Raw genomic sequence first — 14,512 nt, 5'->3', positions numbered from 1 at the left:
CGGAATGCCCAACACTCAGTCCTCACCATCCAGGCAGCGTTTGATGTCAGAGGGAGACGGGGCTCTGTGTGTGTGTGTGAGAGAGAGAGAGGGACGGTCTCAACTGTAGGCATTTTGTGTTGGGCATACAGGAAATTTCCAGCAGAGCTGATGCTATCTTATCACACATGTTAATTTCCATACTGGGTGCCAGGTGTGTATAAAGGACTTTTCACACGAGGGACTTGAAGCACTCTGGCTCCTGGGCTCACCCCTAATACTCTTGTGTTGATTAGCATCTCTTTTATTTCCTTCCCTAGAAGCAGAAGGACAGCTTGGCTAGTGGCATGGGTCCCTAGAAGACTGTTGGCGGGGATGGACAGCAATGGCAAAGCACACCTCATCGGTCACTTCCAGACTTTTCTGATGCCACAGAAGACAGAGGCTTTGCTGCTTGCAGTTGCTGGTGGGGAGCGTGGAACTGGGAGCGTCGAGGATGGGAGAGACAGCCTCTACATCCTCCTTTTTCCTCTCTTCCTCCCTGAGCAAACACTGAGGTTTGGAACCCCAGCTCTGCCACTCTCCAGCTGTCAACTTTGCGCATAGAGGTCTGATCTTGAGTTTCTGAAGCTTTAACATGGGGATAATAATTGTCATTTTTACAGGGGTGGGGAGAAGCTTTATCCATCAATTCTGCAAGGCTCTATGGACTGCCTGCTACATGCCAGGCACTGCTCCAAGGGACAGGAATACATCAGGGAACAAATCAAACACAAATTTCTAGAAATGGGAGACAGGCAATGAATGAGGTGATGGGTGATGTTGGCAAAAATTACGTCAGCAGGGATGCCTAGTGCTGGGAGAGGGGTGTGTGGCATTAAATTGAGTGGCCAGTGACAGGAGGGCTCACTGAGATGCATTGGAGTCAAGCCTGTGAGTTGAAAGGAGGTGAGCCATTTGGGTACCTGTGGGAAGGCATTCCAGGCAGAAGGAACAGCAAGTGCAAAAGCCATGGGTCTGGAGGTCTGCGCCTCATTTATGAAGCTTCAAGGAGGTTTACAATTGCCCATTGATGAACAATTATCTAACCCCCCCCCCCAAAATACTGAAAAATGTTTTTTGAAAGTTCAATTTGAAAACTGCAGATCAGTTAGGGTACCCAAATTTATGCAATAAGAGGGGCAGAGACAAGGCAGCCAGGGGAGAGAAGAGAGGTATGGGGTCAAGGAGGCAGGGGCAGAGCATATAAGAGCATGGTGAGCAGAAGACAGAGCTGATCTGACTTGAGTTTTACGAAGGCTCCTCTGATGGAAGCACTGAAGGAGGCTGTAGGGCCGACGAGGGAAGGAGCCAGGGGCGTCCCTCAGCCAGGTGGGGTTGCAGACAACAATGTCGAGAACAGCGATGAGGCACGTGATGGGTTATCAGTGCACGTGAGTATTTCTATTCCAGTGCTGTTAACAAGAGACCTCTACTTGGTGTGCACAGCCTGGGGGATGGAGATCCTCATGCACCGTTTCGCCTGGGCCATGCAAACCTGATGTGCCCTTTAGCGGGGACAGTCTCCTGTGCAAGCAGAGGGCAAGGAGGTCAGATAAAGCCACGATTGCTGAAGTGAGGTAAGTCTATACTCAAATCCTGGCTCCAAAACCTTCTCTATGACCTTGGGAAAATTCTTTCACATCTCCCTGAGCTATATAGTCTCCTCACCGGCCAACTGAATAATAACAGTCCCCTCCATGTAGGGTTATTGTGAGCACTTATTATAATGAGACATATAAAATGTCTGGCAATCGTGCGCACTCAAAAATGCTAGTTCCATTCTCCATCTGTCATGCTTATTCATGCTGGACCTATTATTTCTCTAAATGATGCTTATTTCTTTTAAGTATTTTCTGATTCAGAGTCCTTCTGAAATAAAAAGTCTTTAATGTTTACTAAACTTTCATGTTTAATAAAATAGTCTCTTTAATTTTAAAAGGACAAATATTGGAGGCATGTACTAATCATTCTTGGCCAAATGCCTGTGGAAGCTTGTTTGTTCAGATTACAAGGCTGACCCAGCACCTGAGTGCTGGGCACACATTAGGTGCTCAATAAATGTTTGTTGAATGAATGTGTGAGGCTATAATCAAGGACCCACCACTCATGTAGCTGATGGCATCTGACCCTAATGTTAGGCAAAAAGGAAGCTAAGGGATAATTATCATAATGATATTTTATCTTCCAGAAGTTTTCAGTGCATTAACTAGATTGATTCTTACACAGTTTTAAATTTTGGTCTTTTGAGATGCATTTCTACGTCACACAATTTAACAGCTTCAGGAGAACTCTGTACTTGGGAGTCCAAAACTCTGGGCTGCCATTTAGGATTTTCTCTCAGTACCTGCTGTGTGGCCTTAGACATGGTGACATATAGTGTCCAGAAAAATTGTAATTAAAATAGAATTGACCTTAAATGACAGTGAAGCTAGAATATCCCAGAAGCAGATGGTCCTGAAAGACCTTTATGGATCCCAACCATAGTGCAGTGCATGAGAAACGGGGGATCTTCTGCACATAGACCACTCTTTCCTTTTTTACTATTTAGCACTGAGGTGAAGAGATGTAACTTTGGGCAAAATATTTATTTATTACAAATCACTTCCTTCATTTGGTGGTTTCACATTCTGAGATGAGTTCATGCTTGTCATAATAAGGCCACTGATGCACAGGTTTAGAACCCAAAAGCTCTCTTTCCCCACGCCTCCTTCTATCCTCTCCCAGACAGCCAAGGCCAAAAAAACCAACTTGAATCCTTCCGTCATTTTCTCCTTTATCATTCATACATAATCAATTATAAAGACACATACATAGGGCTCTATTTTGTGCTTGAAATAGAAACATACTATGCTTATTACTCTGCAAGTATATACATAAATATATACCCATATATACAGCTAAAAGGTTTGTTTCATTGGTCAACAAACATGGCGTCATATTATAGACGGTGATCTGCACCTGGCTTTTCTCTCTCAACATGACCTCTAGAATAATCCTTTCCTAAGTCAATGGGTATAGCCTGAATTTATTCTTTGTAATGACTATTCGTTCATGGCTAAGAGAAACCATAATTTACTCAGCCATTTCCCTGTTGATGAGTATTCTTAGCTTCAAGTTGCAAGGCAAATTACTTTAATTCTCTAAGCCATATCTTCTAAAAAGTGTGCTTACTAATGGAATCTGTTAGATAAGGCTGTTGTAAGAATTAAATAAATATATGCATGTAAAAAAAAGAATATGCACGTAAAACAGAATTCGAGGCGATTCCAGAGCTCAAGAGATATTCGCTAATATTATTATATCCCATGAAATGTTTTACTGGAGTGGGCAGCCCCCCACCCCCTTTTTTTTTTAATTTTAGATTTAAACATTCAACAACCTTGATATTTTGGCTCAGTTAGATTTCTCATATCCAATTACAGGTTTCTTTCTTCTTATGTTCCCCCTATCCTTATAATGAAACTCCATCAAAGTCTTTCTCTGTGGCTAATTTAATCATCCCTTTCCCCCCATTATCTTGGCTTATCCCTGGGGCATGACATATCTTCAGCTCAGAACTTTCTATTTGTCCTTATTGGGTAAAGCTTCTTGGGATAGGAAGAGGCTTCTTGGGCAAGACAGAGGAGAGGCCTACCTTCCTAGTTGGAGGAAATATTGCAGGGAGGAGCTCACAGTCCAAAGGGGCATGCTACTCCAGGAGGGAAGTCCAATTCAGGATGTGGGGCAGGAGGGCTAAGCATGCTCAGATATGATGCTTCATGAAGGGCACAGTTGAAAGAACACTTGGAACAGGCAATGACACTATCCGTTGGGAGGTTTCTGGTCCCTAACATGTGGTAACCAGAAGCCCAGTCACCACTGGGGCTCCCCGGAAAGAGTCTAGCCTTTGCAGTAAGAGTCTGGCATGAGCCAGGTAGATTGAAAGGACCCACACAGCCAGGTACACTCCAGGGCGACAGTGACAATAGCATGCTTAGCAGGGAAACTGAGGCAGAAACCCAGTCATATGGACTGAACTAATGCACAAGGGGTGAGGCGCAGGACTGGTAGGCAGTGCTCATGGAAGCACATGACCTTCCCCAGGGTTCTCTGAAGCTGGATCCAAGGCTCTCCTTGTTCTGGGCTGGGCTTGGAGACAGAGGGCACAGGTCACTCTAGCTGGGTGGGTCTGGAGAAAGAGGAAATGGTGCCACTGTCTTAGCCAAACATTCCACATGGCTTTCTGTCGCCAGGCTGCACCTTCCAGACAGGTAAACAAATAATGATACCCAGAGTGACACTTAATGTAATAGATGTAAGTGTAGGGGATTATGGGAGCACCGTGCAGAGTTTATACGAGACCTTCAGCAAATGTTTGTGGATTGACTATTAAATGCAACCACTGTACTTTGAGAACAAATAGGAGAGAGCCTCTGCTTTTTCTTGGCGGAGTCAGGAAGTCTTACAGAATAGCTGCAGTTGAGTGGGTCTTAGGGTAAAGGAGATGGGAAGGGAATTTAATGGAGAGGGGGCTGTGTCCATGGGTAAGGAGATAAGAATGAGTGTGTGTATTTAGAAAAAGTTTGATGTGGCTGGATCACAGTGTGAATGAGACCAAGAGGAAGCAGGAGACAGAAGCCAGTAATTTAATTTATTATTGTATTAATTGGCATGCTGAAGAGTGTGATTCTTAAGGCAAAGCAAATAGAGAGCCAAGAGAAGACAGTAAGAAAGTCGATGACATTGCCAAATACATCAAGCCTGTATTTCTGAGAAGCTATCTTCAAGTCAGATAGAGACATACCAAATTCTTTTCCCATTCTGTTGTGGTGCAATGTTTTTATCGTTATGGCTACTTGAATAATTTGGGCTACTAATACTTTAGCCTTTCATGTCTTGGTCCTTGCCACTCTCAAATATTAACAAAATATCAGAGCGGTCATCACATTTAACAGAAGAAAGCTTGCCAATGAGGCCATCAGAAATGAAGAAAGTACTGAGCATTAGAAAGATACAGATTATGCAATCAGGAGAGTTGTAGCACCATCATTGAGGGCCCCTGAAAGATCTAGCACATTGATTGGTTATTTATACCCTATGGTAAGTGAGTGGGCAGGAGAATGCTAAAGATACCTGCTAGGGAATCAAGAGACTAGAGTTACTATCCTGGGTTAAATAGCCCTACAGTAATGTGGGAGCTGGACCCCAGGCATTAAGAGACACATCCTGGGAAGTTTATTGACTCCTAGCGGTTTCTGGAAAAGTGTGAAGAGTTCCCCCTTTTTCTAAGCAGAAGTGGTATGTGGAATGCCATGACAGGATGGTAGATCTGTAGATCGGGGGATGTCTGGCGCCATCCCTGGAGCTGGTGGGCCAGGAGATGCTGGTGCAAGCTACTAGTTAGGGTTCACTCTGCACATCTGCTTAACGTGGAAAGAGCTGCCGGTTCTTTTCCATGCTAAGCTCTTGCAGCTCTCATCCTCACTTTGTCTTGCTTGATTGTTTATTTGTACCTGCTTTTAAAAGTAATACTCCCTTGCTTTTTTAAAAAGAATAAAACAAAATGGAAAATCATCAAAATAGAAAGAAAGAGGAAAATTTTTTGTTTTCCAGAGACAACCACTGTTGACATTTTTGCTGTATTTTCTTCTTGCATTTTTTTCTGTACAATTTTCATATAGCTGAGTTTATAAAACTTACATAAGCAACAAGAGGGCATCTAAAGAGAACAGGTTCAGTATAAGAATAAAATGTAGTAACAGCATAACTTTTGAAAGTTATGAAAACCTGGGAATCAGGATAACAGTTGTGTCTAATCTAATAAAAATCAATAGAGACAATAACATTTGGTTTCCTTTTTTTATTGGCAGAAACTAAGATTTATTTAGCACTCATTGTCCTAGTCTGAGAAACAAAACCCTACAAAAGAGGTATTGCTGTTGTCATTTTCCAGGTGTGGCTCAGTGACATTAAGTGACTGTTGGAAATCAAACAGCTGGTAAGGGGCAGGCCTGGAATTAAACCCATGTCTGGTGGGCTCCAACTCCAATGGTCTTCTGCCCACCTTTATACACTATGTGCCTGCTTTCTACTTCTGGAGTTCAAAAAAAAAAATCCTCTTGGGGGGCTGTTGAAACAATCAAATTCTATTAAGTTTTATTTTGAAGTTCTAATATATATATATATAAATGTGTGCATATATGTGTGTGTGTGTGTGTGTGTGTGTGTGTGTGTGTATGTGTATATATATTTGGTTTTTAGAGTTAATTTTAATACACTTTTTCCCCTTGGGTGCTCATTTTTAAGTTTTAATTCCAGTGTAGTTAACATACAGATATTTTAATAGTAGATGTTTGTTATATTTGTGGCTGCCCATCATATTTTTTTAATAGACTATTTTTAGAGCAGTTTTTAAGTTCACAGCAAAATTGAGCAGAAGGCAGAGATTTCCTGTGTACTCCCTGCCCCCACACATACACAGCCTCCCCCATTATCAGCATCCCTCACAGAGTGGTAGACTTGTAACAATTGATGAACCGATATTAACATCATCATCACTCAAAGTCTATAGCGTACGTTAGGGTTCACTCTCGGTGGTGTACATGCTGTGGGTTTGGACAAATATATAATGACACATATCCATCACCATGGTCTCCTACAGAGTAGTTTCACCGCCCTAAACACGCTCTGTGCTCCGCCTGTTCATCCCTCTCTCCTCATCGTCTGTTGACTAGCCTCTCCGTAGGGACATGTTCCCGATTCCCAGACTGGTGATCAGAACTCAGGTTTGTAGCTACATCACACAGGGTCTTGTTCTCAGCTTCATCAATTGGATACATCCATGCAGGACTTCAAATTGGAAGTGAGCATTTTGAAGAAATGGAATCTCCCCAGACCTCCCAAGGGCTCAGAGGAGTTGGGGCAGAGATGCATGGTGTTCAGGCGAGCCGGCGGTTGCTCAGCTGAGTCCCTGAGCCGGAGGCGGCATCAGGGATGTGAGCAGTAGAAGTTGCATTAAAGCTAACTTCTTGGCATTCCCGTTTGGCATCGGCGGCAGCCTTTCTGTGATGTGTTATAGATATGGTGATATATATATTTCAGTTATTAATACATAACTCTAGAAATGTATTATCTGCCTTTAAAGCACCTACAAAAATAATTTTTTAAAGGATGAGATTTAGAAAATGGCTCAGGAGATGTCAAATTTTCTTCCCCTACCAGTGGATTGATTATCTCACCTATCAGTTGCCTGTCGGCTGCCAAGACTTCTGCTCTTGTTGGTTCTCTATGCTGATGCCAGAGCGATCTGCACACTGCAGGTCTCACCCCGTTGGCTCCCTGCTCAAGCCTTCTGAGGTTCCTTGGGGAACTGGACTTCTCATCATCTACCTAACTGCTTTTCCAGGTAGTGGGATCTGAGCCCCTCTTTGGCTTTGTCTCAAGACAACGAACGCTACACAGGCTGGTTAGTTGGTTTCTCCGAACAAGCCAAGACAGTACATTCTCCAGCACTTTGTGCCCGTTCCTGTCTCCCACCTTGGAGAGCCACCCCCACGGGTCCATACCTGAGCTCAGTGCATTCTACTTCACTCACCAGAACACAAAACCCATATAATTTTGTGCCAAATGTCTGGAGAGCTTTAAAAATCTCTCTCAAATGATTGAAACTTCCAATAATCAAATGACTTTGACATGCATATTACATTTACATTTCTCAGACTATAGGGTGGTGAGTTGGTAGGCATCATCACCCTCCTTTCCAAAGGGAAAATTGAATTTCATCAAAGTTAAGGGACTTGCTCAAATTCACGTAGCTATAGAAACCAAGCTAGATCTGGTATCCAGATTTGGCTGGTTCCAGGCTCATGCTTTTCCCACCATCCACTGCTCCTCTGGTAGAATTAAAAAACAAACAAACAAACAAACAAAAACCTCTACAATTTAGTCCAGCCCTGGGGCCTCTCCCCACTCTGTACTAGTCACCAGCCAGAGCCCCTTTCCCCCTTAAATCCAAGGTTCCCAAATGAGGATAGACATTCACACCTTCCCACTTAACAAGGCTGTTGGCGGGATTAATGAGCTAATGTTTGCAAAACACTTTGAGCTTCAAGAAAAGCCAGGCGCCAAAGAACTACAAAGGGTTATTAAGAGGGTAGACTTTAAATCCCCTTAACAAGCTCCCTCCCCTCAGAGCTAATCTGGTGTGGATCCTCCTTTTCCCTCTTAAAACCCTGGATAGTTGTTCACTTCGGTATCTTGAGGGTGAGAGTGATTTCTCTTTTGTTCACTCCATTTCTGGGACTCTCACTGCTTATAAATGCTTGAATCACAGGTATTTTAATATGGCATATGGAATCCTTACAATGTTTAGAATCCTATCGTGATAAGGGCATCTACCCCAACTCTTCATTGTATAGATGGGGACAAAGCCTCCAAGTGGAATAGGAGCATACCCAGAGACTAGTGGCCAGGTGGGCACAGAGGCTGTGAGCCTCGAGTTATCCACTGCCCATGCATTCAGGACCAAGCCTGGAGGGGCTCATACAGCCTGTCCCTCACTCCTCCTGCAAGGTCAATGGCATCCCCGTGAACTGGTGCTGGGTCTAGGCTGGCAGGGCCCCCAAAGGCATTCAGCCAGTCCCAGCCCAGGTCTAGATCCCAGATGGGGGAAAGCAACATGGTGGAGGAAAAGAACACAGATGTGGGCTCACACCACCCTGAGCTTCATCCCCAGGCCCCTCCCTTTGTAACTATGATCATGGGCTGGAAATGGTCCGTGGGCTCTGGTTTTCTGACCCCTGTTCTGAAGCATAAATCTGAGCTTGTCACTTTCATGCTCAATGCCCTTCAACTGTCCCTCCACTGCCTGCAGGAATCAGACTTTTTCAATATGGATGTTGTCTGCCTCATCTCTTGCCCTAAGCATTTCTGCCCGGCCCGTGATTCCTTGAACATGCCATATTTTCCTCATCCCTGCTTCTTGTTTTGCCCCGTGCCTTTCACTTTTCTCCTCAGAATAACCATCCCCAACTCATTGGCCCAGAGAACCCTTTCAGTCAACCCCAAGTTCAAAAGTTCCCCTCTCCATTGACCCTTGTTGACATTCCTGCACCTGTAAGTTATTTCCGCTACACACATGTATATGTACGGGTGCCGGGGGACCCGACCCGAAGCCAGGGAAGCAGGGATGAGTGGGACACGCTGCCCTCGCAGAGCCAACTTGTCCCCAGATAACTCTAAGAATGCCATGACAGAGGACAGAACAGACTGCTGGGAAAAACAGAGGAGGATCTGGGCATCGGGGTGGGGGTGGGGGTGTGTGGGTAGGAAAGCTTCCTGAAAGAGGCGAGTGTGAAGCTGGAGTCTGAAAGGCACATGAGACATGGGATCTGGCTGGCGGTGGATGGAGGAGGTTGTGTAGAGGGGTCCAGGCAAGGCAGCAACATGCACCTTGATGAAAGGAGTCTTGAGAGGGCTTTAGGTTTACCTGCCTGGTACCCTGTTTGCCTGTCTCCCCATCAGGATAACAAATCCTCCTCATGCACTAATGGGGAGAGCAGAGGAGAGCACAGGCTGGAGACCCACAAATGATGGCCCAACACCACTTAATGATACGGTTTATGAGGTAGGGTTGGTTTTGGGTTTTTTTTTAATGGTTAAAAAAAATTAACAAAATATTTTGTGACATATATGAATTCTGTAAAATTCAAATTTCAGTGTCCATAAAGATGGTTTCATTGGAACACGGTCGCCACTCCTTTGTTTTCGTATTGTCTATGGCTGCTTCTATGCTCCGGCAGCAGAGTTGAGAAGTTGTGTGCCAGAAGAGACAGCCCATGAAGCCTTGGATACTTTCTACCTGGCCCCTAACAGAAAACATGTGTAGACGCCTGGCTTAGCCCTGGAATAGGACTGCCAGGGATCAAATCCTGACCCCGCTTTCTACGACTCACGAAACACGAGGCAACACTCTTAACCTGTCTGTGTCTTTGTTTCCTTGCCCATGGATTAAAAGTAGGGCTGTTATGAAAACTGAGTTAGCATGTCATTAAATATGAAATATTTAGTATAGTGTCTTGCATGTAGTAAGTACTCAATAAATGTTAACTATTACTGTTGAGGTTCCAGAGCCCAGCAGTGGGCTTGGCACACTCTATTACTCCAAGGGTATTTATCAAAAGAATGAATGAGTGCGTAAGTGCATGGAGGTGTGTTCTGCCTCACCTGATTCTGTCTAGCCTTTTAAAAAGGCAGGGAAGGGAACCCTGGCCTCAAACTGCCTTATTCCACTCGCCTTTTCTCTTGCCAGCACCCTCAGAGCATCTGCTAGCAATCTGGGTCTTGTGGCATTTTCCTTCTTGTGCTGTTAATTTTTAAATAAATTTTCAGGCTGTGGATGATGGAGGGAAAAGCAGAGGGTGGGGGGAGGGAATCCATAAAGTATGGACAGTGGGGAGCCATAATTGTGGGGTTTCTGCACAAGAGATCATGTTTCCAGAGAGTAGGGGGCCCGCAACATCAACAATTTCTACAAGAAAAAGAGAAGGAATCACCATTTCTCAGAGCCGCCTTGTGAGTCCCATAGGGAAATGGTCCTCTTTCGCATTTGGAGCTTGTTTCAGCCTCCCAGGGAAACAAGCACAAGGGCCCCAGAACAGAAAACCAGCGTCGCTCATTTGTAAGCTGAATGCTTCTGTGGCTGTAAGGCTCCGTTGTGGCTTGGAATAAGGCTCCTGTCCCCGATGAGGCATTTGTCCTTTAAAAACCAGCCCAGAATGCTCTGAACCACCAGCAGATCTCCGGACTTGTCCTTCAGGGCAAGTTTTGTTTCTAAATTGACTGGCACGCCAATGATGCTGAGCCTCGCCTGTTTGGGGTCACTCCAGACCCTGCTTCTACTTTTAGTTTCTACATTCATCCTAACATTAGTTTGAGAGTTGCTCAAAGGATAGAGTCTAAATTTGTGTCTGCCTTGCCTACATATTCCCAAAAGGTAACACAGACCAGAAGTGTAGGTGCCACCAAGCATGTGTTGACTTGGAAAACACACACATGCACACAGAGCTAAAGAATCCTCAATGTCCTGAATCTCCAGAGGCCAAGACCTGTCAGAAGAGAAATATCACAGCCTGTGGGTCGACCAGTGTTTACTTCCACCTTCATTCCTTGTTTTCAGCCCCACCACCTATCCTGAGATGGGAAAGCATGCAGCGTGTGACTCTTACTCACTCACCTCCCGGTACATCGAGAACTGGAATCTCGCTTCAATGGTAATTACTATGATTATAGTTCCCTGTGGAACTCGTAGGGTGAGCTCCAAACACAATTCCTCAAGCTTTTCAAATCACTGCGTCGATTTGCTTATGAAAGGCAGTTCTAATCAAAAGGGGTAATTACAATATTAAGTGCCAAGCCTTGGTGTGCAAACTCTTGAGTCATAAGATATTAAGCCTAATTTAACTCCACTGAAGGAGGCGTGCAGCATCATGCACTCAGCTTTCAGAGTTGAGGTGAGCCCAAGCTGAAAACTTCACTCCAGGAAAGTGGACAAATTACTTGATCTATTAGCCCTTCAACGATCACGTATTATATGAGCCAGAGCACCTGCCTTAGGGAGCTGTTTGTTCTCTGAAATCCTCATGCTAGAGGGGTTGCTAAGCAAGATCCCACCCTGCCTTATAGAACTCTCAGTTTTTTGGCTGTAACCACACTTAGACCTGGCCCTGGGCCTGTAACCACCCATTCATTCATTCATTCATTCAATATACAGAGAGATTCACAGTCTGCCAGTTCCTGTGCCAGGTACTATGGAGGCTGAGAGAAATACACAAGACATGCTCTGGGTCTTCAAGAAATTCGCCATTGGTTTGGGAAGGCAGGCTCACAGACAGATGGTTAACTCACAACGTGAAAGTGCTGTAGTAATAAAAGTGTTCAGGAGGAAGAGAAAAAGGACACAGATAGGCTTCTAGGGGAGCTACCATCTGAGCTGATTCTAGAAGGTTGCATGGGCAGGACAGGCTGTAGGGTGTCCCAGGCAGAGGGACCACCTCTGTCATATAAGGTGTGACAGAGTGAAAGAAGTCTACCTATTTCAGGAAACTATAAATAGCTCACTGCAATTTTTAAGAATGGTATGTCCACATCCATGCCCATAGACACAGTACTTGGACAGAGTCTGTGAAGAGGCCCAGGAGAGGGATGAAGGAGCTAGTAACAGGATGAATCTTAGGGGTCTGACGAGGGCCATTCTAAGCCCTTCTCTCAAGTGCCATATTTTGAGGGAATTACGCACAAATATGGTGGCAATCAAGCAGACTGCACAAACTCAGACCCTGACACACACCCCACCCGTAGACATAACCATCTTGCCCCACAAAGCATGCCGGTGCTCCTGCTGGGTGTGGCAGCAACCAAATGGATAGTACCCTTTTGCACACACAGAAAACGACCCGAGTGCTCTCAGGGACACACCCTCGTCTTACAACCACATCTGATCTGGGGTTCATTAGCAGCAAAGAAAGTTTTCCCATAAAATGAGCAGAGTGATCAATCATACTAGCTGATAGAGTGATCAGCTGATGAGTGTACGTGCTGCTCCTAATCACCTGTTTTCATTAGCAACTGAGTCATCCTTCAATTTGGCAAAGGCACTGAAAAGAAAGACAGTGCACATTTGAATCCGTTTAGTTCAGGACTTTTGATTTTTGTTGTTTACGAACATGCAACCAAAGGTACCAGGAGAAGGAGAAGAAAAGAGGCATTTATTACATACTCTTGATGTTCCATGCTCTTAATATTTTTTAAAAAAATCTAATAATCAGAGTAATACTTGTGGTGGAGAAATTGTGATTCCTGTTTTAAAAATGAAGACACGGAGGCTCAGAGAGATTAAATAATTAGCTGAAGTCACCCAGGTAGTGAATTAAGCATGAAAATGTAAGGCAGTCCCACCCCTATCCCTGGCCCCTTGCAAGAAAACCCTGCTTTCTCTTCTGTTAAAAACAGTGGAAGATAATTACATTTTTTTTTCTTATCAGCTAAATCATTTAAGTAAATCATTCCATATTTCATTAAACTGATTATTTATTTTTGTCAAAGCAATTGTGGGCCTGCTTGAGACATGGCCCACAAGATTTGCAGAACAGTGGGTATGTGTCATTGTGTTCCTTCCATGAGAACCCAAGTGAGACAAGTTTGAACCAGCCACCATGTCTGCCACTGGTCCTGAGCCATACTATTCACCCTGTTGACTGATACATGGCAACATTTAGAAAGGAGACATGCTGTGGATCCTCAGCTGAGAAGGTTCTGGGGCTAAAGAGGCCAAGTTCATGAGCCTGATCTTCTCTTGATCTAATTAGCTTTGCCATATTCTTCTCTTGCTGGATTATAAGAGAGGCTGGACAGAAAGTGACCTGTTGTACACAAATCCATCCATCTACAGGAATAATCATTCTGAGCATGGTGTCAATGACCAGGATCTCAACCTGCGTGGGCCTCATGATCTGAGACACAGAAATGAAGCATTTGGACTGTCCTCAAGGCTCCAGACTTCCAAAGTAAAGCTTGGTAGGTAGTCTCTTGCCCCCTTTGGGTTAGGAACAACTGGAGATTTTTCTTGGCTTGATCAGGTTGGAAGGATGAGAGTTTTTCTTTAAGCTGTTTGAATGAATAAATAATTGCCCAGAATTCCTTTTTTTCCATTTGAGACTTGCCTTTTGTTACTGAATGAACAATAGCAATAATTAGCTGGTGCTTTGCTCATTACTTCCTAAGGTCATGAGTAAAGCTAATAACCTCTCTGTCCTTATTTAGAGCCACTTCTGCCTCAGCAATGGTTAAAAAAAATAACTGTGAGCTTTCTTTTGATTTCTCTTCATTTCAATTCTGAATGAGTTAGAATATGAGGAAAATATGCTCTTGCTCCTTCTGGCTCAACAGTTTAAAAGCCTAAGAGAATCCCATCCCAGGAATACAGCAGTGCTGCTGAGTGCTTCCTTGAGAGGTTTTCGGAGAGGTTTAAAGATTTAGCAGTAAGGTTATGCTGGGTCGTCCTATTCAGACCTTTCTGATAGCTGACTTCCTGGGAAACTGGATTTGGATTTGCCTGTCATTTCCAGGCTTTACTATATAGCGGGGAAAGAGCAGTGGGAGATTTGCCAAATGCCAATGTTTCTAGGCTCAGGTCTGCTCCAGTCAGTGGCTCAGTGACCTTGGATTGTTCATGTCCACTCTCTGAACTTCAGTTTCTTCTCTGTAAAGTAAAGGGTTGTGCCAGAAAGCTTCTCTTAGTTATGAAGTCTTGAGTTTAATAATACAGCAAACATTTATTGAGCTTCTACTTTTTGGGCGACATGGTGCTAAGTGCTACAAATAAAAAGGTGAATCATAAGTGGTCTTATCTCTTGAGTTTTCTGGATCTAGGGGGATAGGCAGATCCAGGTACTGTTGATATAATGTGTATATTGTCTTAGAAATTTATATGATTTATTATTCTATGAAATGTTCT

The 14,512-nt window shown here is 44.1% G+C and overlaps 1 long non-coding RNA gene across 1 annotated transcript; it reads left to right on the top strand.

Annotated features, from left to right (window-relative positions):
- Positions 1-251: 251 nt before the first annotated feature.
- On the top strand, positions 252-10,025 carry LOC113935025. Its single transcript, XR_003523858.1, has 4 exons — positions 252-587; positions 1,468-1,598; positions 7,222-7,405; positions 9,718-10,025. It is a non-coding gene; the product is annotated as an uncharacterized LOC113935025 (long non-coding RNA).
- Positions 10,026-14,512: the final 4,487 nt, after the last annotated feature.

This window comes from Zalophus californianus, chromosome 13 (assembly GCF_009762305.2).
Source record: "Zalophus californianus isolate mZalCal1 chromosome 13, mZalCal1.pri.v2, whole genome shotgun sequence".
NCBI classification, from domain to species: Eukaryota; Metazoa; Chordata; class Mammalia; order Carnivora; family Otariidae; genus Zalophus; species Zalophus californianus.
The sequence above is the reverse complement of the archived record's forward strand: the minus strand, read 5'-3'. Positions and strand labels throughout refer to the sequence as shown.